We start from the raw sequence: 25,764 nt of genomic DNA on the forward strand, positions 1-25,764 counted from the left end.
AAACGTTCTCTGAAATAAGGTTACGGCAACTGATTTTTGGAACAGCAAAGGTGTGATCCAACAATACTCTCTGCGGGATATTATCTAACTCTGGAAACTTAAGAAGTGCTATTCAGAATAAGCTTAGAAGAAAGTTGAGCACAAAAATTTTGTTTCTTAAACGACAACACCCGCCAAGTCACACTCGAAAAATACTCAGTGCTTTTAAGTGTGAGGTATTTTCGTCATCAGCAGCGCTCTGAGGACGATGCGGAACTGTGGTAGGCGTGAAAAACTGACTAAAGTCTCACTGGCTAGAATTTCATGGCAACAGAACTTCAAAGCTTGTTTTCCCGCTATGATAAGTGTCTAAATTTATAGGGAGCCCATGTTGAAAATTAGTAGTTAAGTGTCTTTCAAATGGATAATACATCTTTTCCTATACTTTTTCTTAAATATCGGAACTTAATCTACTTCCTGGGTTGCCCTCGTATTTGCACTACTGCATGACATCTGAAACTCGCAAAGATTTCCTCAGGGTGAACAGTAGTTACGGTCTGGGATAAGTTTTCTCTTTGCGGGCGAGCACGAACATACTGCATTCAGATTCACATTTGCTCCCTGTTGCCAGTGTAGAATTTCACACCGCTAGCAGCACAGAAAGTTTTCGTCTGCTACCTTTCCTACTACTACTGTAGACACGAGTTGGAGAAAACGTTCAGAGGTTCTGGGTGGAGATATGAGGAAGATGGAATGCTTTCATGAGGCGGGAATAAGAAACAGTTTTATATTAAAAGCGAAAGGAACTTTTACTTTCCAGACAATTGTGAACAGCTGTCTGTTACGCTGATCAAAATTACGTGAAACACCTGATCTTCCTTACTCTTATGCTAGCTCTAATTACATGCGTGGGATATTTCGCATGATAAATAAACTTTCTGTAGATTTTTTATCAAGTGGCTTATGTGACCGATCGTATGTACACTCATGTTCAGAAAAAACACAGCACCTTGAACGACTAGAGACAGGAGTTCCACATTCACAAGACATGTACATTAGAATGTTCTGTGGAAATGATTACCATTTGAACCACGTGGGCCCGCAGGTTCAAGGTCGAGGTCGATATCGCACCGCAACACCATCTACAGATGAAGTGAGCCTGCGGTTCTCGTTGTCGGCGTAAACCGAAAGTAATCGAGCAGTGTGACTCGAACACACGTACAGGATGCCTCGCAGATGTACGTGCGAACCACGCCGTCAAATCAGTGAGTTTCAATGAGAGTGCATTATTGACATGAGAGAATTTGGTGCATCCATCCGAGAAATAATAGCTTGTGTGGGACGAAGTGTTTCGGCAGTGCAACAGATGTGTGCAGAATGGTTCACGAAAGGCCGTAGAACACGACGAGGTGGGTAATGACTCACTACCCCCCCCCCCCCCCCTCTCCGAGGAGGCTGACACCTCATCCAAATGATATTGCAGGACAGACCTGCATCGGCCGTAGCTCTGGCGCAACACTGGAATGGTGTAAGACATCGTACGCTATTAGGGGTGGCAAACAGTCGCTTTTATTAAGGCATGGTTTAATAGCGCATCGTGCACTTCTCCGCCTACCTTTGACGTTTGACGAATGTGTAGAAACATGCTAGGTGGCAATGGTGTAATTGGGAACAGAACTGGTGTCAGATAGTGTTTTGCATGAAGCAAGGCTCTCTTTGTTTCAAAATGATGGCCATATTTTAGTTCGCCGCAGACACTTCCAATTCAAGGCTTAATGGGGAGGTGTGCTGTTAGGTATTCCGATAAATCACAGTTGGTGTGTGTCTAGGACTCTGTGACCATTGTGATCTATGTGAATGATATCCAATCTTGGGGATTTTGCGTCTGTTTAAATTTGGCACGTTTGTTTCGTTTTTGCTCTGATTGTTGCCAGCATCATATTGTTGAAGAAAGCAACAAAGCCAAACAGATAATTGCAGCATCCAAGAAGAACTCTTGGAAAGACTTTGGAAACAGGTTGGAGACTATGGGTCAAGCTGCTGGAAAACCATTCTGGAGTGTAATTAGCACTCTTCGAAAGGGAGGTAACAAGGAAATGACAAGTATTTTGGACAGGTCAGGAAAACTGCTGGTGAATCCTGTGGATGCCTTGGGCAGATGGTGGGAATATTCTGAAGAGTTGCTCAATGTAGGTGAAAATACGATCAGTAATGTTTCAGATTTCGAGGTAGAATGGGATAGGAATGATGATGGAAATAGGATCACATTTGAGGAAGTGGGGAAAATGGTCAATAGATTGCTGTGCAGTGAAGCAGCTGGGGTGATGAAATTAAGTCGGAACTCGTCAAATACAGTGGAATGTCAGGTCTTAAATGGCTACACAGGATAACGGAAATGGCCTGGGAGTCAGGACAGGTTCCATCAGACTGGAGAAAAGCAGTAATCACACCAATCTTTAAACATGGAAACAGAAAAGATTGTAACAACTACAGCGGTATATCTTTAATCAGCGTTGATGCTAAAATCTTCTCAGGTTTTGTTGAAAGGAAAGTGCGAGTATTAGTTGAGGACCAATTTGATGAAAATCAGTGTGGGTTTAGGCCTCTTAGAGGTTGTCAGGACCAGATCTTTAGCTTACGGCAAATAATGGAGAAGTGTTATGAGTGGAAGAGGGAATTGTATCTATGCTTTATAGATCTAGAAAAGGCATATTACCGGGTTCCTAGGAGGAAGTTATTGTCTGTTCTACGAGATTATGGAATAGGAGGCAAACTTTTGCAAGCAATGAAAGGTCTTTACATGGATAGTCAGGCAGCAGTTAGAGTTGACGGTAAATTGAGTTCATGGTTCAGAGTAGTTTCAGGGGTAAGACAAGGCTGCAACCTGTCGCCACTGTTGTTCATATTATTTATGTATCATATGTTGAAAACAATAGACTGGCTGGGTGAGATTAAGATATGTGAACACAAAATAAGCAGTCTTGCATATGCGGATGACTTAGTTGTGATGGCAGATTCGATTGAAAGATTGCAAAGTAATATTTCAGAGCTAGATCAGAAATGTAAGGACTATGGTATGAAGATTATCACCTCCAAAACGAAGGTAATGTCAGTGGGAAAGAAATGTAACCGGATTGAGTGCCAAATAGGAGGAACAAAGTTAGAACAGGTGGACGGTTTCAAGTACTTAGGATGCATATTCTCATAGGATGGCAACTTAGTGAAAGAACTGGAAGCGAGGTGTAGCAAAGCTAATGCAGTGAGCACTCGGCTACGATCTACTCTCTTCTGCAAGAAGGAAGTCAGTACCAAGACTAAGTTATCTGTGCACCGTTCAATCTTTCGACCAACTTTGTTGTATTGGAGTGAACGCTGGGTGGATTCAGGTTACCTTATCAACAAGGTTGAGGTTACGGATATGAAAGTAGCTAGGATGATCGTAGGTACTAGTAGATGGGAACAATGACAGGAGGGTATCCACAATGAGGAAATCAAAGAAAAAAATGGGAATGAACTCTATAGATATAGCAGTCAGGACGAACATGCTTAGATGGTGGGGTCATGTTACACGCATGGGAGAAAGAAGGTTACCGAAGAGACTCATGGGTTCAGCAGTAGAGGGTAGGAGGAGTCGGGGAAGACCAAGGAGAAGGTACCTGGATTCGGTTAAGAATGATTTTGAAGTAATAGATTTAACATCATTGGTGCAATGTTAGCACTGAATAGGGGATCGTGGAGGAATTTTATAAGGGGGCTATGCTCCAGACTGAACTCTAAAAGGCATAATCAGTCTTAAATGATGATGATGATGATGATGCTGTTTCGTTTTTGTTTTTGTTTTGTTTTTTCCAACAGTGTTGTAACCCGTTTTGTATACCAAGGAGGATAAGCTCCGTCGTTTGTTAATTTATTTGGTATAAATGTTTCAATTGCTCTCGGTACTGTTTCTTTGAATTTAAGCCACATCTGGTCTACACTTATATTATTAATTTGGAATGAGTGGAGTTTTTCTCTCAGGAAGGCGTCAAGTAAATTTTTATCTGCTTTTTTGAATAGGTATATTTTTCGCTTATTTTTCGAGGGTTTGGGGATTACAATATTCAGTCTCGCTACGATAACCCTGTGTTCCCTAATCCCTGGATCGGTTTTCATGCTCACTATTAACTAAGGATTAGTTGTTGCTAAGAGGTCAAGTGAGTTTTCATAACCGTTTACTATTTGCGTGTCGCCCACGGTGGCCGAGCAGTTCTAGGCGTTTCGGTCCGGAACCACGCTGCTGCTACGGTCGCAGGTTCGAATCCTGCCTCGGGTATGGATGTGTGTGAAGTCCTTAGATTAGTTAGGTTTAAGTAGTTCTAGGTCTAGGGGACTGATGACCTCTGAAGTTAAGTCCCATAGTACTTACAGCCATTTGAAACATTTGAACTATTCGCGTGGGATAATGAACTAACTGCTCGAAATAATTTTCAGAGAATGCGTTTCCACAATTTCGGATGATATTTTATGCGTACTTCCGGAATTAAACATCAGTTTTCGCCAATATATCTAGGGTAGTCTAAAGTCACCTCCAACTATTATCGTATGAGTCGGGTACGTGTTTGAAATCAAACTCCAGTTGTGTTTGAACCTTTCAGCAACTGTATCATCCGAATTGGGAGTTCGGTAAAAGAATCTAATTATTATTTTATTCCGTTTGCCAACAATGACCTCTGCCAATATTAACACACAGGAAGTATCTATTTCAATTTCACGATAAGATAAACTACTTCCAACTGCAACAAATAACATCCCACCGCCAACTGTGTTTAACCTATGCTTCCAGAACAACGTTAGGTTCTTCACAAAAATTTCGGCTGAACTTATCTCCGCCTTTAGCCAGCTCTCAGTGCCTAAAACGATTTGGGCATCAGTGCTTTCTATTAGCGCTTGGAGTTTTGGTACTTCCCAACACAGCTACAACGATTTCCAACTGTTACACCGATGGTTCCTGTATTTACGTTCTTCCTTTGTTCAGCCTACACCCTTTGTGACCCTTTGTGACTGAAGCCCTTCTTGTGTTTTTCCAAACCCTCAAACCTAAAAAACCACCCAGTCCACGCCACAAAGCCCCTGCTACCCGTGTAGCCGCCTCCTGCGTATAGTGGACACCTGACCTATTGAGTGGAACCCGAAACCCAACCAGCCTTTGGCGCAAGTCGAGGAATCTGCAGCCCACAGGGTCGCAAAAACGTCTGAGCCTCTGATTCAGACCCTCCACTCGGCTCTGTACCAAAGGTCCGCAATCGGTCTTGTCGACTATGCTGCAAATGGTATTGAACTGTGTTTAGTAATACGCATATATTCAAAAACCTAACTACCGAAGCACTCAGGTGAAAGTAAATAATTTGCCCCTTTTTAGGAACTTGTAATATGTCACAAAATCGGTTTACTTTCCGACGCAAACCAAACGTCGACAACTGTGGCTACTAGATATTAAATTTGCTCGCAAAAACTCAAGAAACTACACTATTAAAGCACACAGATGATACAATAATATTCGCTCCTCGTTAGGAACTTGTAAATATCACAAAAGCCGTTACTTCCCTGTTGCTGCGTCTGCCTCGGTCGGCTGCTGCTGACTCTTTGGCTCAACAGATGTTCGTACTTTCATCTCGGTATTGAGAAAACAAGATGGATGGAGCACGCTTAACATTCGTTCAACTAAAATATATTGTGAACTGGTTTTTCAAGTTTGATAGTGCCGTTGAATTGCAACGCCAGTGGACGAGGGAGCTTGAAACAGAAACGCCAACCTGCCTAGCAATTAAACGCATCATTGACAAGTTTGAATTTCATAGGATGATTTGTAATATTCACAAAGGAAGACCAGGAAGACAGCGCACAGCTACAAGTCCTGCTTCGTCGGCTCTGGTGTTGGAAACGTTTCTTAACTACCACAGAAGCTTGTTACGCAATGTGCACGTGAAATGAGGGTTATCAGTGTGATTGTACGAAGAATTCTGAAAGCTGCAAAGTGCAAAGTTTACATTCCACTATTACTGCACGCGATTAATGATGACGATGCTGATGGTCGAATGCAGTTTTTCCAGTGGTATGGACAAGTGGTAACTGATGACGAACAATTTGTGACGAAGGTAGTGTGGAGTGACGAGGCACAATTTAAACTTACGGAACAGTGAATCGGCATAACAGTGTGTACTGGGCACCGGAAAATCGGAATGTTTATGTGGATAAAGCGGTCAATCTACCACGGGTTCATGTGTCGTGTGGACTATCATCTAGGGGCTTAGTAGGACCCTTTTTCTCTGATGGTACTGTCACTGGACAAGTGTACCTGGAAATATTACGCACATCAATTTCTTCATGTGCACGTGCGCTTTATTGAGCTGATGAAGTCTTCTACCAACAAGATGGGGTGCCACCGCTCTACCATCTAGCCGTACGGATTTCCTGGAAACCAATTTTCCGGGGCATTGGATTGGACGTAGAGGGCCCACAAAGTTCCCTCTGCGATCGCCAGATCTAGCACCTATGTACTTTCACTTGTGGGAACTGTAAGCCACGCACGCTGGAGGATTGCAGTGGCATGTGCAGCGATCTCCACTGTAGCACTGACTGAATTAGTTGTGGCGACCACTCGTCGTTCTGTTATGCCACCGACGAACATTTTGAACATTTGAAGTAACCATGGGCTAAACTGATGGTTGTACAACATATGTGATCAATTATTAACCGTAAAATAAACACGAAAGTATTACTTTTCGTTCCTTAAATTGTGTACAAATTTTTCCACCAGACTCTGTAATAAAACAGCACCTGCGAGGCAATGGTTTGTGAACAATAACATTCTCGAAACGGACTGGCTTGTCCAAAGTTCCGCCATGACCCCATTGAAATGCTGAGTTAGAACGTCGACTTCCCTCGATATCCCAGCGTCAAACGACATTGCCTTCCCTGGTTTCGGCTCTTAACGGAGAATTGGCTGCCATTCCTCCACAGACGTTCATACACCTCATTGAAAGCGTCTCCAGTAGAGTTCAAGCTGTTATAAAAGCGAAGGGTCGACGCACCAGTACTAATGTCTACTAACAGGTGTCCGCACTCGTTTGATCAGATAGTGCATAGGAAAAAGAGGACAACTATAAGTAAAATTAAAGGTATCAACAACCCTCGGTCGCAAAAAAGAAGCCTTTTGGTCTAGGTTTCGGCATTTCATCACAAGTAAAACACTGAAACTGGCATGTTACGTATAAACATCAATATCAAACGATAAAGCTTTAGTCACAAATCTTTTTTAAATAGAATACACAGAAGGCAAGCCACGATGGGCTGCTCACACGTGTCGACCTACGGTTGCATCAGACTAGGGTGCTCGCGTTATCAATTGTGGGCAGCTGAACATTACACCAAAGTGCCATCTAGTAGCCGCAAATACAAACAGGATACTAATCATTCAAAATATAGACAGGCGAACATTATGATGAACATTATTTAATACATGAAGTGAGAGGCAATATTTTATCTGACAGCAGCAGACATGGTAACAATTCTTCCACGTAAGACCTTAGAAGTACAGTTTAAAGGCTGAAAACGCCATTACAGAATTTCAAAGGGAGCTGAATAATTCAGAAAATGTTTATCAACGTGAATCCTCAGTCCTCAAAACTTCGTTCTCAATTAAAAATTCACAAACCTAACCATCCGAAACTCTCCATTTCTAATAATATGAATAACGCGTACCATGATTTAGCCATATTTCTACATGAAACTTTGAAAAAATCATTCGTTTTCGAGAACAATTATTTCATGCCCAATAGTCACCGACCAACAAGGGGAAGACGTTTCTGTAAAAGGATAAGGAAAGCTGTAACATCACTATGACGGTGATTATCTTCAACAATAGTCTCACATATTAGTATTCTATATCCACGATACTCTGATATTTCAACTTACTTCTTATCCTAGAGGATATTATATTAAAAAATACGGACATATTCGGCAGAAGAATAGAGAGAGGATGAATATTTTTGCAATTTTGTCATATGATGACATGATGGAGACAACAAATGTTGATGGTGTTAGGACAGAAACCAGCCACAAATTTACTTTTAGTTCCTTTATTCAGAGGGTACCATTACCGGTTTCGAATCGTTGTGATTCATCTTCAGACGGTTTACACTCTTTCCTTATGACATCTATGTTTTTTACAGATTAATTGCCCCAAAATACAAATAATACATAATTGTAAGCACGCTATACATTGACGGTTGCGTTACAGATTTTCGTTGCATGTGATTTACGTGAAATGTCGGTTTGGAGTGTTTGTTTTCATAACATTCGTCCAACAGATGTGAATACATTCCCACTGCATTCTTATTGTTGCACACGTAAATGTGTCTCACTGAACACTTTAGATTTGTCACCTAGAAGATTTCTACCACGCATCACATGTATTGATAGATACAAAGAGCTTACAAAAATAAAATATGAGTATCAAAGATGCTATGATATATCGTATCATCTGAAGAAGTCGTATGTTAGGAAAGGATCCTATATTCACTAATTCAACTGAAATGCCTTTTATACTAGTACCGAGACATCGATTTTTTGAGTTATTTAATTACATTTAGCATCATGAGAATTATAGTAACATCTAATTTTTGCTACTTGATCTGCAGATATGAGTACTAATATTATTTGCTTTTGATGTTGGAAAATAATTTTTGGAAATTGTTCAAGAAAGGGGTGTTAGCTAACTATTTTTTTTCATTAAGGATATAGTCTTCGGTGCTGTTTCTGTGTGTTTGTGTTTGTATTTCTTCTAAGATATTCATAGTGGCTCCTTTCTGTGCCAGATGTAAAATTTTTAAATTGTTCTCAATGTTTCCCATTGAATGGTTTTCTTCAACAATATGGGCTGCAAATGCAAATTTGTTCAAGTTACCAAGTCTTAAAGCATCAATGTCTTCTTTGTATCTAATCTCGAAACTTCTGCCTGTCTGTCCAATGTAGAATTTTGGGCATGTATCGCATTTGAGTTTGTATATTCCTGATTTACGGTAGGGACTCTTGGAGGTATTTACATCATGGATTACTTTTTGTTGTAATTTATTATTTGTGAAAAAGCTGATTGTGATATTTTTCTTTTTAAATAAGTTTGGTATTTGGCATGATAGTGGGCCTATGTATGAATATTTTACCTTTGCTTGTTCTTCAGAGAAATTTTGGTTCTAACCTAGTACATTGGCAAACAGCCTCACAAGGAGAGAGTGTATTTCACAGACACTGCATCCTTTTTCTATAGCCTCCCGTAACGGAATCTGCTAGCTCTGTAGCATGCGTTAAGTACCTCGCGCGTACAGGCAGAAATAAAGCAGCACAGGCCTTGTCACGTTTGCAGTCAATATCGTACACGGTGTGATAAAAAGCTGTGTGTTTGCTGACAGCACCGGTCATTATATTGATGGATGAGGGAGCGTTAAATATCTTTTGAAAGCAATAGGTATGTAATTCTTCAAAAGGTGACAGAGCGAGACAAAACGTCTGTTTAGCTGCAAATGACATTCACGCATTTCTCTCTCTTTCCCTCTGCAGCAAATTCCCTACCCAGAGTTATATAGGCCTACACATTCAGTCATGCTGTCGTCCCCCTACCCCCTCACGGACAAATCACCACGTACGTTCGGCACGTAGTATCACTCCCATCTACAGAGATAACAGATTCCTACGTAGCTCATTAGCGTCATTTGTCATTCTGGAATCGAATATATGGAATATCCTCTCACAGCCACTATTTCGCGGAAACCGTTGATCAGCTTCTGACCATGGTCGAGAGAGCTCTGCTGGTCAAGCCGGAGAAATCAGTTCGATTCCCGTTGATGAATGAATTTGTTTCACCGAAATCGCGATAATGAAGATGTATGTCAGGAAGTGCACGATTCCACTGTTTTAAGCGGGGATCAGAAAATATCTAGACACACCTAAGAACGGCTAAGTTAAACTTAGGCATTCTCAGATACAATAAAAGATAACTAAGCTTCAATCTAACTCACTCACTCACTCACACACACACACACACACACACACACACACACACACACACACACACACACACACACACAAACTCTGTAAATTCAAACGGCAGCTGCTCCAGTTTTAAAAGGATGAGCGTTTACGTTGTCATAAGTTGAGAACCAACACATCTGTAATGATATATGATATGATAGGAAACACGTATTACACAAGCGAAATGGGTACTGCCAAGTGTTGAAGAGACAACTTCATGGACCTTATGCAATGTACAAAGGTCTTTTCACGAATGTTGGTCGTATGTCGACAACGGAAATAAATGACATCATCAGGATCAGACGATTTTAATGTCGATCTATATGAAGCAAGGGTAATTGTAAAGGGGTTAATATATGTACAATTCTTACGTAACTATATTGTGATAGAGAGAAAACTCCACATTTTACTTTTCGCTGTGGGATCCTAGAGTTAATGGTCCGACTCCTTGGGGAAGCGTCACTGGATTATCTGCACACTACCTATTTAGTAAGAAAAGAAATTTGTTAACATCGAGTACAGATCTGTTCTGAAAGTATTTGTACGGAGTGTAGCCACGTATGGAAGTGAAACATGGACGATAAATAGTTTGGACTAGAAGAGAATAGAAGCTTTCGAAATGTGGTGCTACAGAAGAATGCTGAAGATTAGATGGGTAGATCACATAAGTAATGAGGAGGTATTGAATAAAATTGGGGAGAAGAGGAGTTAGTGGCACAACTTGACAAGAAGGAAGGGACCGGTTGGTAGGATATGTTCTGAGGCATCAAGGAATCACAAATTTAGCATTGGAGGGCAGCGTGGAGGGTAAAATTCGTAGAGGGAAATCAAGAGATCAATACATACACTAAGCAGATTCAAAAGGATGTAGGTTACAGTAAGTACTGGGAGATGAAGAAGCTTGGACAGGATAGAGTAGCATGGAGAGCTGCATCAAAGCAGTCTCAAGACTGAAGACCACAACAACAACCTATTTAAGGTGTGTGTATGTATGTGTGTGTGTGTGTGTGTGTGTGTGTGTGTGTGTGTGTGTGCGTGTGTGCGTGTGTGTGTATGTGCATAGATAATAGTATGCAGAGTATAGTAACTGTATTGCCATTGGTGATGAGAGGCAGAAGACACAGGTTGAATCACTGTACGTGTATGTAGCTTGTTCCTCATGAACAGTTCCAAGATGTGCGCTGACGAGAACTTCGCTTCCGATGGGTGTATTACCTTCGGCATTGTCACATACCCTTCATTTGTCATATTTTACTGAGAGGATTAGAATAAACAGCGAGGAGGAAAAGTGAGAATTGCACAGAAAAAAAATTCGAAATGGGAGAAAAAGGTTTTGACGCTAACGGGCGACTTCGATTGAAACAAAGACGAGATTATCTCATCGGTGTAGTTAAGGTCAATAAAAATCTTGATATCTGACCTTAAAGCTCTCACGAAGCCCATTTGTGACGTAATTTGATAATTCTGGAATATTTTGTAATGAAGAATTTTATTCAAACGTCGTACAAAAACGAAATGACCAAACACCGATCTCAAACGGGCTGTCCATAAAATTAATAAACTATAATATACAAATCGAAAGAAGGTGTTACGATTAGAAAAGGAGCGTAAGCTCCAATGGAGAGTGACAGGATCAGCCGTGGTCCTTCCAAACGAATTATTCCAGTCGAAATGTGGATGACCGGGATGGGATTTCAATGATTTCTTCTTGAATACGAGTCCATTGTATTACAACTGCATCACCTTGCTCCTTCACTTACGAAGAAGTCTAGCGTTACGATGTTTATGGCAAGGTTTCAAAAGTATTTTCTAAATGTTCTTAAATAACGGCAGGTCCATTGTCACTGTCCCCTTTGTGGTCGAGTTATGTTTTCAATAGAACTGTAGATATCAAAACTAAAATGAACAAACCTGTCGGAGGAACATCCGGAACTGAACAATATGTCACAGGTTGAAAATACCGCTACAGTTGTAAGGTTCTTCTATTTAGAACACGACCGGTTTCAGGCACTTACGACTGTGGGGCGTTGCTCCACGTCGCCATGTATATCCCCAATAAATTAAAAAGAAAATTGGCAGAGTTTAATTGCGTTTTACGGATTATACATAAATTTTATGTGGCAGTCTCCCACTCATTGTTACTAGATTTGTGTACTTCCCTGTTCAATATGTTCATTTACCACTCATAATGCACTTTTGACGTGTTTCATGTAATTGTATATCTAATGGTTTGTTTTATTTTTTCATTTTAAGTATTAATCACTATTAAAACTGAACGGTCGGGATAGCGGCCCCACGTTCTTCTTCCAGTCAAAACATAGAAGTGTAAAGTTATTTACATGAGTACTAAAAGAAATCCGCTAAATTTCGATTACGTGACAAGTCACACAGATCTGAAGGCTGTAAATTCAACTAAATACATAAGGATTACCGTCACATACAACCTAAATTAGAACGATCAGATAGATAATGTTGTGGGAGAGCAAACCGAAGACTGCGATTCATTGGCGGAACACTTAGAAGGGGCAACAGGTCTGGTAAAGAGACTGCTTGCACCACGCTTGTCCGCCCTATTTTGGAGTATTGCTGTGAGGTGTGGGATCCGCAACAGGTGGGACTGACGCATGACCACGAGGAAGTTCAAAGAGGGGATTCTAGTTTTGTATTATCGTGAAATAGGGGAGACTGTGCCACAGACATGATACGTGAATTGGTGTGGCCTTCATTAAAACAAAGGTGTTTTTCGTTGCGACGGGATCTTCTCATGAAATATCAATCACCAATTTTCTCCTCCAATTGTTAAAACATTTTGTTGGAACCCACCGACATAGGAAGAAATGATCATAACGATAAAATAAGAGAAATCAGGGTTCGCACAGAAAAATTTAAGTGCTCGTTTTTCCCGCTCGCCGTTCGAGAGTGGAACGTTAGAGAGACAGCCTAAAGGTGGTTCATTGAACTGTCTGCCAGGCACTTAACTGTGAATAGCAGAGTAATCACGTGGATGCATATGTACTGTTGCCACTCTGGTTTACGAGTTTGTTTCCCCCTCCACGTACGCTATTCTGTGCTTTGCGGTCGCTGGTAATACACCGCGTCATGTGCTAGACCACCACGGCGCTTGGGGTCACAGCACGAACTGTTAAGTGTCCTAGTATTCATTACATTTTCTTCTTTTTACCCATGCTATCTTCCATTGTACTGTCTGATGTCACTTCGCCCTTGAGTTAGGTTTTACAGCACCTAGCCCGACCGGTGGTTTCTAAAACGTTGTATGGGACTATTTTGTTTTTTATGTATATTGCTGCGTGTAAACACTATCATCTCCCAACTCTTGCTATTTGCAGAATGTCACCTGAAGAAGGGTGTATAAGAGTCAAAACCGTTCCTGTTCCAAATAAAAGAACCTTACAACTGTAGCAGTATTTTCAACCTATAGTAAAACGAAAGGGTTTGCCACTAATGGGACAAGAAGGGATCAGGTGAGTTATGAGGCTCTACTCTGTTAGGTAAAGTTATATCTTGTGCCTCGTGCTGAGAAGTCATGGGACCGAAGTAACGCGCTTCCAACTTCACGACCTCCGGTCCCTGGGAATTATGTTGTCCCGTTACGTGATCCAATTACGGGAACTTGGCGGCTACTCCTCTGCTCCCCTCTCTCGGGGACGGTGGAGGCCGCTAGATGACTTGGTGAGGCGGACTTTACTTTTCCACCAACTTGCGGAAGGGATGGCGTCTCATCGAAGAACGCAAACACTGCCCCGTATCGCAATGTTGATTGCTCGGTAGGCGTACGGCAACGGGCGTGCCGACGGAGAACTGCAAGATTTTTTGCCTCAAGACTGTACGCATTCGCTCATTTATTTCCTAACTGGATCCCTACGGAACTTTTCGTGGAAGGCCGGGCTGTGAAAGCGAAGATACGCGGGAATGCGGATGTATCCGATCGCCAATCGCTTCCTCTCTTTTAATGAGCAGATCTCTGAACAAAAAAACGAAACACAGAGCTCTGTAGGGCTCAAGCTTTGATATCAGTTAAAACTTGGAAGTACGTCACACAGCAGAGAGTTTTAAGTTTTTCATTCGAAAGAATTACTGGTTTATTTTCTCTTTTTAAAAACATATTGTCGAAATGCTGTCAGATGCTTAAGTAAGGAAGTAATTTTAATCAAGTAGTCTACAGCGGCAACTTTACTCTTCAAAGTACCGTACGGTGTGTGATACAGATCACTTAGCGTACGAAAATCATTTGCACTCTTCCCTTGTCCATTTTCCGACGCAGAACTCTCTTTTACCGCAGTTGTCACTACTCGGTATGTACGTTGGAGGATGTTCTACGTTGCTCGACTTCTCCTCGACGCACAACACATTATCGGATACATTTCTGACGACAATTTCTTGAACGATTCTGTTACTTTCTCACACTAATTTTGTGGAAGCTTCTCTGGTGCTTCTCGCGTAGAATGAATTCGAAATTGGTAAAGAACCATGGTCTTGGGCAAGGGTTTTGAAAGGGGCTTTTTTCGTTTATGAATTAAAATTGCGTATGATTATTCGCTCGCCTGTTAACCGGAAAATTTGCCAATCTGGGGTGGTTTGGGTGTACCGTAGGTGCAACAATGTCGGAGGGGTATCTGAGAAGAGGCCAAACTGTCCCTGGAGATGAGGAAGGGCTCTTTTAGTACTGTTTTAGTAGTTGGAGGTGCAACACACTAGATGACTAACTTGACATGGCTTGTAACAGGATCAGACATGGCCATCCTATGTTGGTACGATTCTGCAGGGCCTGTGGTGTTCAGAAATCCGATACAATGTTCCTAGGGACAAACATACATCTCCGAAGGAACAGGCACTGCGGCGATTACAGGTGTTATGAAATTTGTGAAATGTATTTACAGTTGCGAATATGGACAGCAGTAAGCTGTATAGTGGATTGAGATAAAGTATTTCACTTGACCTTAGTAACTGCAGTGTATGTTCCTTCGGAACATCATTGACACTGTAATATCTTATTTATCCGCCGACACTGGGCAAATGGCTTTCAGTTAAGATGTCCCCCCCCCCCCTCCCTGTACTGGAATATGCAGAACGGCTATACGAGTGCAGATTGCTGACATGCTGCCGGCCGGAGTGGCCGAGCGGTTCTAGGCACTACAGTCTGGAACCGTGCGATCAGTACGGTTGCCTCGGGCATGGGTGTATGTGATGTCCTTAGGTTTGTTAGGTTTAAGTAGTTCTACGTTCTGTGGTACTGATGACCACAGAAGTAAAGAAGTCCCTTAGTGCTCAGAGCCATTTGAAATTTTTTTTTCAGACATACGGCTTACGAAAGTTTGAGTCTGGCCGTGAAGCATGCTCGGATAGCTTAATGGTAAGGCGACCGATCGCGGTAAGATGGAAATCCGGGTCCGAGTTCTGGTCCGGCGTAGATTTCCACTGCCGACATTTCATTATACAAGTGATAGTTATCCATATTCGCAACTGTGAATATATAGGGTGGTCCATTGATGGTGACCGGGGCAAATATCTCACGAAATAAGAGTCAAACGAAAAAACTACAAAGAACGAAACTTGGCCGGCCTGAAAGGGGAAACCAGATGGCGCTACGGTTGGCCCGCTGGATGGCGCTGTCAGGGGCCAAACGGATATCAACTGCGTTTTTTTAAAATAGGAGCCCCCATTTTTTATTACATATTCGTGTAGTATGTAAAGAAATATGAATGTTTTAGTTGGAACAGTTAGTTCGCTTTGTAATAGATGGCGCTGTAATAGTCACAAACATATGGCTCTCAATTTTAGACGAACAGTTTATAACAGGTGGGTTTTTTTAAAATTAAAATACAGAACGTAAGTGCGTTTCAACATTACATTTTGGTTGTTCCAATGTGATACATGGACCTTCGTGAACCTATCATTTCTGAGAACGCATGCTGTTACAGCGTGATTACTTGTAAATACCACTCTAATGCAATAGAGGTTCAAAATTATGTCCATCAACCTCAATGCATTTGGCAATACGTGTAACGACATTCCTCTCAACAGCAAGTAGTTCGCCTTCCGTAATGTTCACACATCCATTGACAATGCGCTGACGCATGTTGTCAGGCGTTGTCGGTGGATCACGATAGCAAATATCCTTCAACTTTCCCCACAGAAAGAAATCCGGTGACGTCAAATCCGGTGAACGTGCGGGCCATGGTACTGTGCTTCGACGACCATTCCATCTGTCATGAAATATGCAATTCAGTACCGCTTCAACTGCACGCTAGCTATGTGACGGACATCCATCACGTTGGAAGTATATCGCCATTCTATCACGCAGTGAAACATCTTGTAGTAACATAGAAGATCAGCATACAATGTACCATTTAGATTGCCATCGATAAAATGTTGGCCAATTATCCTTCCTCTCATAATGCCGCACCATACATTAACCCGTGAATGTCGCTGATGTTCCACTTGTCGCAGCCATCGTAGATTTTCCGTTGCCCGGTAGTGCATATTATGTCGATTTACGTTACCGCTGTTGGCGAATGACGCTTCATCGCTAAATAAAACGCGTGTAAAAAATCTGTCATCGCCCTGTAATTTCTCTTTTGCCCAGTGGCAGAACTGTACAAGAAGTTGAAAGTCGTCGCCACTCAATTCCTGGTGCGTAGAAATATGCTACGGGTGCAATCTATGTTGATATAGCACTCTCAACACCGACATTTTTGAGATTACCGATTCTGCTACTGATGTGCGGATTAGCCGCGACAGCAGCTAAAACACCTACTTGGGCATCATCATTTGTTGCAGGTGGTGGTTGATGTTTCACGTGTGGCTGAACTCTTCCTGTTTCCTTAAATAACGTAACTATCCGCCGAACGGTCCCGACACTTGGATGATGTCGTCCAGTATACCGAGCAGCACACATAGCACACGCCCGTTGGGCATTTTGAGCAGAATAGCCATACATCAACGCGATATCGATCTTTTCCGCAATTAGTAAACGGTCCATTTTAACACGGGTAATGTATCTCGAGCAAATACCGTCCGCACTGGCGGAATGTGACGTCATACCACGCACTTGTACGTTTGTGACTATGACAGTGCTATCTATCACAAAGCGAAAAAAGTGGTGCAACTAAAATATTGATATTTCTTTACGTACTGCACGTTTATGTAATAAAAATGGGGGTTCCTATTAAAAAAACGCAGCGCCACCTAGTGGGTCAACCGTAGAACCATCAGGTTTCCTTAGGTTAGTTAGGTTTAAGTAGTTCTAAGTTCTAGGGAATTGATGACCTCAGAAGTTAAGCCCCATAGTGCTCAGAGCCATTTTTTTTTCAATACGTAAAGAAGAGGCATACGGAAGTTCTAAGCAATGACGAGATATAACTGAAGTTCTCAAAGGACGTAGATGCAGCAATAAAGAAGAGTACAGTAGGCAGTACAGTTGAAGAGGAATGGACATCTCTAAAAAGGGCTACCACAGAAGTTGGAAATAAAAACTCAGGTACAAAGAAGATAACTGCAAGGAACCCATGGGCAACAGAAGAAATACTTCAGCTGATCGATGAAAGAGGGAAGTAGAAATGTGTTATGGGAAATTCAGAATACAGAAATACAAGTCACTTAGGTATATGGGAATGTCAAAACAACCTTCTGCGACATTTAAAGCAAGCGTGGTAACATTAAGAGTGCAACGGGAATTTCACTGTTAGATGCAGAGGAGAGAGCGGATAGGTGGAAAGAATACAGTGGAAGCCTCTCTCAGGGGGAAGATTTGTCTGAGGTGACAGAAGGAGAAACAGGAGTCGATTTAGAAGAGATAGGGGATCAAGTATTAGGATCAGAATTTAGGAGAGCTTTGGAGGACTTAATATTAAATAAGGTAGAAGCGATTGATAACATGTAATCAGAATTTATAAAATCATGGGGGGAAGTGGCAACAAAACGACTATTCACGTTTTTAGAACTGTACTAATACCTTCAGCTGCTGACGGGCGTTGATATATATATATATATATATATATATATATATATATATATATATATATATATATATATATATATATATCAACGGAGACAGGAAAAAGGTGTGCCCCGTCCGGGACTCGACCGTGGGATCTCGTGCTTACATGGCAGACGCTCTATCCATCTGAGCCACTGAGGGGCACAGAGAATAGCGCGACTGTAGGGACTGTTTCACGCACGCCTCCCTCGAGACACATTCTCACCTTGTATGTCCACACACTACACTCGTAGTGTCCCACCCCAACACACTCTTTACTCGTGGAAGACACTGTTACCAGTCCCGTAAGAGTTCCTGGAATATGTGTGCATCCGCACAGATGAAAAAGGTCATGGCCGGTATTGCCAGAACTATACACTTGTATGCATATGGTGTCTGTTCTTTGGGATATGTCCGAAAGAACAGACACCATATCCATATAAGTATGTAAACATATAAGTATATACTATTCACGTTGGTGTGCAGATTGTACGAGTCTTGCTTTCGACGAAACATCATCCACACAATTCTGAAGTCTGAAAGAGACTACAAGTGCGAGAATTATTGCACTATCAGCTTAACAGCTCCTGTATCCTAGTTGTTTACAATAATAATGATAATATACAGAAGAATGGAGAAGAAAATTGAGGATGTGTTGGAAGACGATCAGTTTGGCCTTGGGAACGGTAAAGGCAGTTGAGAGGAAACTCTGACTTTGCGGTTGATAATGGAAGAAAGACTATAGAAAAATCAAGACGCGCTCATAGGATTTGTCGACGTGAAAGAATTGTTCGACAATGTAAAACGGTAAAAAATGTTTGAAATGCTGAGAAAAACAGGAATAAACTATAGAGAGGGACGGGTACTATACAATGTGTATAATAGCCAAGCGGGAATGATGAGTGGACGATCAAGAACGAATCGCTCGTATGAAAAAGCCTGTTGGACACGGATGTAGTCTTTGACGTCCTACTGTTCACTCTGTACGAAGAAGCAATAATGGCAATAAAACAAAGGTTAAGGGATGAAATTAAAACTCAAGGCGAAACGACATCAATGATACGATTCGCAGATGACATTGCTATCCTGAGTAAAAGTGAAGAAGATCATGTATGATCTGCTGAATGGAGTGGACAATCTAATGAGTACAGAATATGGACTGAGAGTAACTGGAAGAAAGATGAAGGTAATGAGAAGTAACCGAAATGATAACAGCGAGGAACTTAACAACCAGACTGATGGTCACGAAATAGATGAAATTAAGGAATTCTGCTACCTAGGCAGCGAAATAACCAATGGCCTACGGAGCAAGGAGGACATCAAAAGCAGACTTGCTATGGCAAAAAAAGCATTTCTGGCCAAGAGAAGTCTACTAATACCAAATACCGGCCTTAATTTGAGGAAGAAATTTCTGAGGATGTACGTCTGGAGTACAGCATTGTATGGCAGTGAAACATGGACTGTGGGAAAACCGGAACAGAAGAGAATCGAAGCATTTGAGATGTGGTGCTATAGACGAATGTTGAAAATTAGGTGGACTGATAAGGTAAGGAATGAGGAGGTTCTACGCAGAATTGGATAGGAAAGGAATATGTGGAAAACACTGATAAGAAGAAGGGACAGGATGATAGGACATCTGCTAAGACATGAGGGAATGACTTCCATGGTACTAGAGGGACCTGTAGAGGGCAAAAACTGTAGAGGAAGACAGAGATTGGAATACGTCAAGCAAATAATTGAGGACGTAGGTTGCAAGTGCTACTCTGAAATGAAGAGGTTAGCACAGGAAAGGAATTCGTGGCGGGCCGCACCAAACCAGTCAGTAGACTGATGACCAGAAAAAAAAAGTCTGGTGCACAGCGTTATATGGTCGTGAGAGATCGAAGTATTTCAGATGTGGTGCTACAGGCGAACTTTGAAAATTACGTGAGGGATGAGGAGGTTCGGCCGGCAGCGGTGGCCGAGCGGTTCTAGGCGCTTCAGGCCTCAAATAATTGAGGACGTAAGTTGCAAGTGCTACTCTGAGATGAAGAGGTTGGCACAGGGGAAAATTCGTAGCGGGCCGCATCAAACCAGTCGAAAGATTGATGATCCCCCCCCCTCCCCCCCCAGCACGTAAATAAAAAAAAAAAAGTTTGCGCTTTTGCCTTCGTCTCTTGATGTGTCCCACATTACAACTGGCGGTGTTAGTAGCAAGTAACGTCAACACTGTAAGCAGCCTGTTTATATGTTTGTACGTTGACAGCGATTTAGACTGCATTAATATCACTGACAGAGCGGACTCGCAGCTAGAAGTTAATAGTTAGCAGTGTTTGGAGGTTAGCATTGAGCGAGCGGACGGTCTGGACGTGTGTCTGTCATGGAGATTTAGTGTTGGTTGGAAATTGATTGTAAAAAGATGATTTATATATCTACTAATATTTGAATAATGGAATTATTGATGATTATATAATTTTTGGAACTGGATGTCACATGATTAAGGTGAAATCTGCTAAATATATTGTTTGCTCTGCAACAAAATCTTTCCTTTGCTAACCACATTCCTTCTCGTAGTTAGAGCCTATAGTATCTAGAACCTTTTCATTTAGCTGGCTGTGGCTACTGCTTGCCGTATTTGCTGTACTTCTTGTCATGAAGATTTCCTGTGAGGTAAGTGACTTGTGAAATGTATGGGCTATTGTTAAGAGTTCTTCTAATTGAGGACCATTCTTTTGTGTTAATTATTTGCAGTCACATTGCCTTGCGTTTGAATATTGTGTGTAATATATGAATAAGTCTGAGTTTTATTTGTCTGGGAAAATTCTGTAGGTCAGTGTTGAAATGATAATAATAGCAAAGAGACAGTACGTTTAGTTTCACTTAGCGGTTTAAGAAGTTTCAGTTGCACTCAGCAGTTTAAGTAAAAACTTAGAAGTTTCAGCACGACCACCTGCTACCAGTTCTACATTGTCTATTGGCCTATAAAGCGATCAGTGTGCATTTTAAACGGATTTACTACTATTTGGTCTGTAAGCTACAGGGTAATCCAAAAATCACTATACATTTGAAAACCTAATAAACCACGGAATAATGTAGATAGAGAGGTAAAAATTGACACACATGCTTGGAATGACATGGGGTTTCATTAGAACCTAAAAAAAAGATCACAAAATGTGCGTCAGATGGTGCTGGACAGCAAAACGACTACCGTGACGGGTGAAAGGTACGCCGATATGTTACAGATTCGCGTCATCCCCAGCTTGGCTGATAAACACCTGCTGGAACGTACGATGTTTATGCAGGATGGCGCTCCACCCCATATTGCTAGACGCGTGAAAGACCTCTTGCGCGCGTTGTTTGGTGGTGATCGTGCGCTCAGCCGCCGTCATGCTTGGCCTCCCAGGTCCCCAGACCTCAGTCCGTGCGATTATAGGCTTTGGGGTTACCTGAAGTGGCAAGTGTATCGTGATCGACCGACATACCTAGGGATGCTGATAGACAACATCCGACACCAATGCCTCACCATAACTCCGGACATGCTTTACAGTGCTGTTCACAACATTATTGCGCGACTGGTACGGTCGCAGGTTCGAATCCTGCCTCGGGCATGGGTGTGTGTGATGTCCTTAGGTTAGTTAGGTTTAAGTAGTTCTAAGTACTGGGGGACTGATGACCACAGATGTTAAGTCCCATAGTGCTCAGAGCCATTTGAACCATTTGAGACACATTATTCCTCGACTACGGCTGTTGTTGAGGAATGATGGTGGACATATTGAGCATTTCCTGTAAAGAACATCATCTTTGCTTTGTCTTACTTTGTTTTGCTAATGATTGCTACTCTGATCAGATTAAGCACCATCTGTCGGACTTGAACATTTGTTTTTTTTCGGTTCTAATAAAACCCCATGTCATTCCAAGCATGTGTGCCAATTTGTACCTCTCTATCTACATTATTCCGTGATTTATTCAGTTTTCAAATTAGTACTGACTTTTTGATCACCCGGTATTTATCACACGGCAATTCTGTACATACGTAATTCTGTAACATCGTCCATCTAGAGGACCTGGATGTCTAGGTAGGCGGACCGCTAGGTCATAGGATCGTAAAGAATGCACTGGGCACATAAACTCCCACTCTCTCTCCTGATTGACTCATTTATTTTGTGGCGTACCCTAAACGGGACCTTAGAGGTCTTGCGTGATACGGTGGCTACTCCTCAAAATGTTATTTAAATCCGATTTCCATGCGGTCCCTCGAGATCGTCTCCGGGCACAGTCTCGGCTGCTCCGCTACCTGCCGGGAACTCCGCCTCCGGGGCAGGATGAGGCAGAGGCAGGCAGTTCGGCTCGGCGCACAGGTGGTCCCGGGATTAGCCGAGCGCAGACGAGGCAAGCGGGGGGCCGCACTCGTTCCGCGACCGCTCGCCGCTCAGGGAGCAGTTCGCCTCGCGTATTATTACAAAGCAATGCAAATCCTTTCGCGGCATTTGAATTTCAGAACGGGAGCGCGCGCGCAGCGGGCCGGTGTATCGCTGAGTAAGCCCGGTGCGCGGGCATGTGCTCTACATGCATTAGGCAATCTGCTGCCCGGCCGTCCCCCAGACTGCCGGGATCAAGCTCCTCTTGATTTCCGGCAGACTTCGGATGCGCCGAGGCAACCGCCTTTCCTCTCACTCTGCGGGTTCGGGAATCTCACTGCCTAACCCCACTGCCATGCTGGTCCCGCCGCCGACTCACGCACTCTGCACGTATGAGTCAACAGAGAAGAGTTCCATAGTCCTCCGCGCTCAATTACGCTGACGGATACAAATCACAACACTAAGCAAGACTTGTGCGACATAAATAAAAGATGACGTCTACTCATATTTTGCGTCAGTTGCACGAGAGCGGCGCTAGTAGCACCACTAGGAGGAAGCAAATAAGGTTTCCTTTAAATGTCTACATCTGCATCTACATACATATTCCGCAATCATCCATACCGTTCGTGGCGGAGGATAGCTCGTACCACAACTAGCATCTTCTCTCCCTGTTCCACTCCAAAACAGTGTTGTTGTTGTGGTCTTCAGTCCTGAGACTGGTTTGATGCAGCTCTCCATGCTACTCCATCCTATCCATGCTATTCCATTATCATCGTCTTGCTTTTGTAGATATTCATCTTATACCCTCCTTTCGAGACACTGCCGATACCGTTCAACTGCTCTTCCAAGTCCTTTGCTGTCTCTGACAGAATTACAATGTCATCGGCGAACCTCAAAGTTTTTATTTCTTCTCCATGGATTTTAATACCTAATCAGAATTTTTCTTTTGTTTCCTTTACTGCTTGCTCAATATACAGATTGAATAACATCGGGGATAGGCTACAACCCTTTCTCACTCCCTTCCCAACCACCTCTTCCCTTTCATACCCCTCGACTCTTATAACTGCCATCTGATTTCTGTACAAATTGTAAATAGCCTTTCGCTCCCTGTATTTTACCTCTGCCGCCTTCAGAATTTGAAAGAGTATTCCAATCAACATTGCCAAAAGCTTTCTCTAAGGCTACAAATGCTAGAAACGTAGGTTTGCCTTTCCTTAATCTTTCTTCTGAGAACAGACCGAGGGAAAAATGACTGCCTTTATGCCTGTGTACGAGCCCTAATCTCTCTTATCTTATCTTTGTGGTCTTTCCGCGAAATGTAAGTTGGCGGCAGTAAAATTGTACTGCAGTCAGCCTCAAATGCTGGTTCTCTAAATTTCCTTAGTAGCGATTCACGAAAAGAACGCCTCCTTTCCTCTAGAGACTCCCACCCGAGTTCCTCAAGCATTTCCGCAACACTCGCATGATGATCAAACCTACCAGTAACAAATCTAACAGCCCGCCTCTGAATGGCTTCTATGTCCTCCATCAATCCGACCTGATAGGGATCCCAAACGCTCGAACAGTACTCACACACTGTAGCAGTCGTGAGCGTTAGTCACCCTTTCTACATGACTACTCTGCAATTCACATTTAAGTGCTTGGCAGAGGGTTCATCGAACCACAATCGTACTATCTCTCTACTATTCCACTCCCGAACAGCGAGCGGGAAAAACGAACACCTAAACCTTTCTGTTCGAGCTCTGATTTCTCGTATTTTATTTTGATGGTCATTCCTACCTATGTAGGTTGGGCCCAACAAAATATTTTCGCATTCGGAAGAGAAAGTTACTGACTGAAATTTCGTAAAAAGGTCTCGCCGCGACGAAAAACGTCTATGCTGTAATGACTTCCATCCCAACTCGTGTATCATATCTGCCACAATCTCTCCCCTATAACGTGATAATACAAAACGAGCTGCCCTTTTGTGCACCCTTTCGATGTCCTCCGTCAATCCCACCTGGTAAGGATCCCACACCGCGCAGCAATATTCTAACAGAGGACGAACGAGTGTAGTGTAAGCTGTGTCTTTAGTGGACTTCTTGCATCTTCTAAGTGTCCTGCCAATGAAACGCAACCTTTGACTCGCCTTCCCCACAATATTATCTATGTGGTCCTTCCAACTGAAGTTGTTCGTAATTTTAACACCCAGGTACTTAGTTGGATTGACAGCCTTGAGAATTGTACTATTTATCGAGTAATCGAATTCCAACGGATTTCTTTTGGAACTCATGTGGATCATCTCACACTTTTCGTTATTTAGCGTCAACTGCCACCTGACACACCATACAGCAATCTTTTCTAAATCGCTTTGCAACTGATACTGGTCTTCGGATGACCTTACTAGACGGTAAATTACAGCATCATCTGCGAACAATCTAAGAGAACTGCTCAGATTGTCACCCAGGTCATTTATATAGATCAGGAACAGCAGAGGTCCCAGGACGCTTCCCTGGGGAACACCTGATATCACTTCAGTTTTACTCGATGATTTGCCGTCTATTACTACGAACTGCGACCTTTCTGACAGGAAATCACGAATCCAGTCGCACAACTGAGACGATATCCCATAGCTCCGCAGCTTGATTAGAAGTCGCTTGTGAGGGACGGTGTCAAAAGCTTTCCGGAAATCTAGAAATACGGAATCAACTTGAGATCCCCTGTCGATAGCGGCCATTACTTCGTGCGAATAAAGAGCTAGCTGCGTTGCACAAGAGCAATGTTTTCTGAAGCCATGCCGATTACGTGTCAATAGATCGTTCCCTTCGAGGTGATTCATAATGTTTGAATACAGTATATGCTCCAAAACCCTACTGCAAACCGACGTCAATGATATAGGTCTGTAGTTAAATGGATTACTCCTACTACCCTTCTTGTACACTGGTGCGACCTACGCAATTTTCCAATCTGTAGGTACAGATCTATCGGTGAGCGAGCGGTTGTATATGAGTGCTAAGTAGGGAGCTATAGTATCAGCGTAATCTGAAAGGAACCTAATCGGTATACAATCTGTATCTGAAGACTTGCCCGTGTCAAGCGATTTGAGTTGCTTCGCAACCCCTAAGGTATCTACTTCTAAGAAACTCATGCTTGCGGATGTTCGTGTTTCAAATTCTGGAATATTCCATTCGTCTTCCCTGGTGAAGGAATTTCGGAAAACTGCGTTCAATAACTCCGCTTTAGCGGCACAGTCGTCGATAACAGTACCATCGGCACTGCGCAGCGAAGGTATTGACTGCGTCTTGCCGCTTATGTACTTTACATACGATCAGAATATCTTCGGATTTTCTACCAAATTTCGAGACAATGTTTCGTTGTGGAACCTATTAAAGGCATCTCGCATCGAAG

The sequence above is a fragment of the Schistocerca gregaria genome, chromosome 4, assembly GCF_023897955.1.
Source record: "Schistocerca gregaria isolate iqSchGreg1 chromosome 4, iqSchGreg1.2, whole genome shotgun sequence".
Taxonomy (NCBI): Eukaryota; Metazoa; Arthropoda; class Insecta; order Orthoptera; family Acrididae; genus Schistocerca; species Schistocerca gregaria.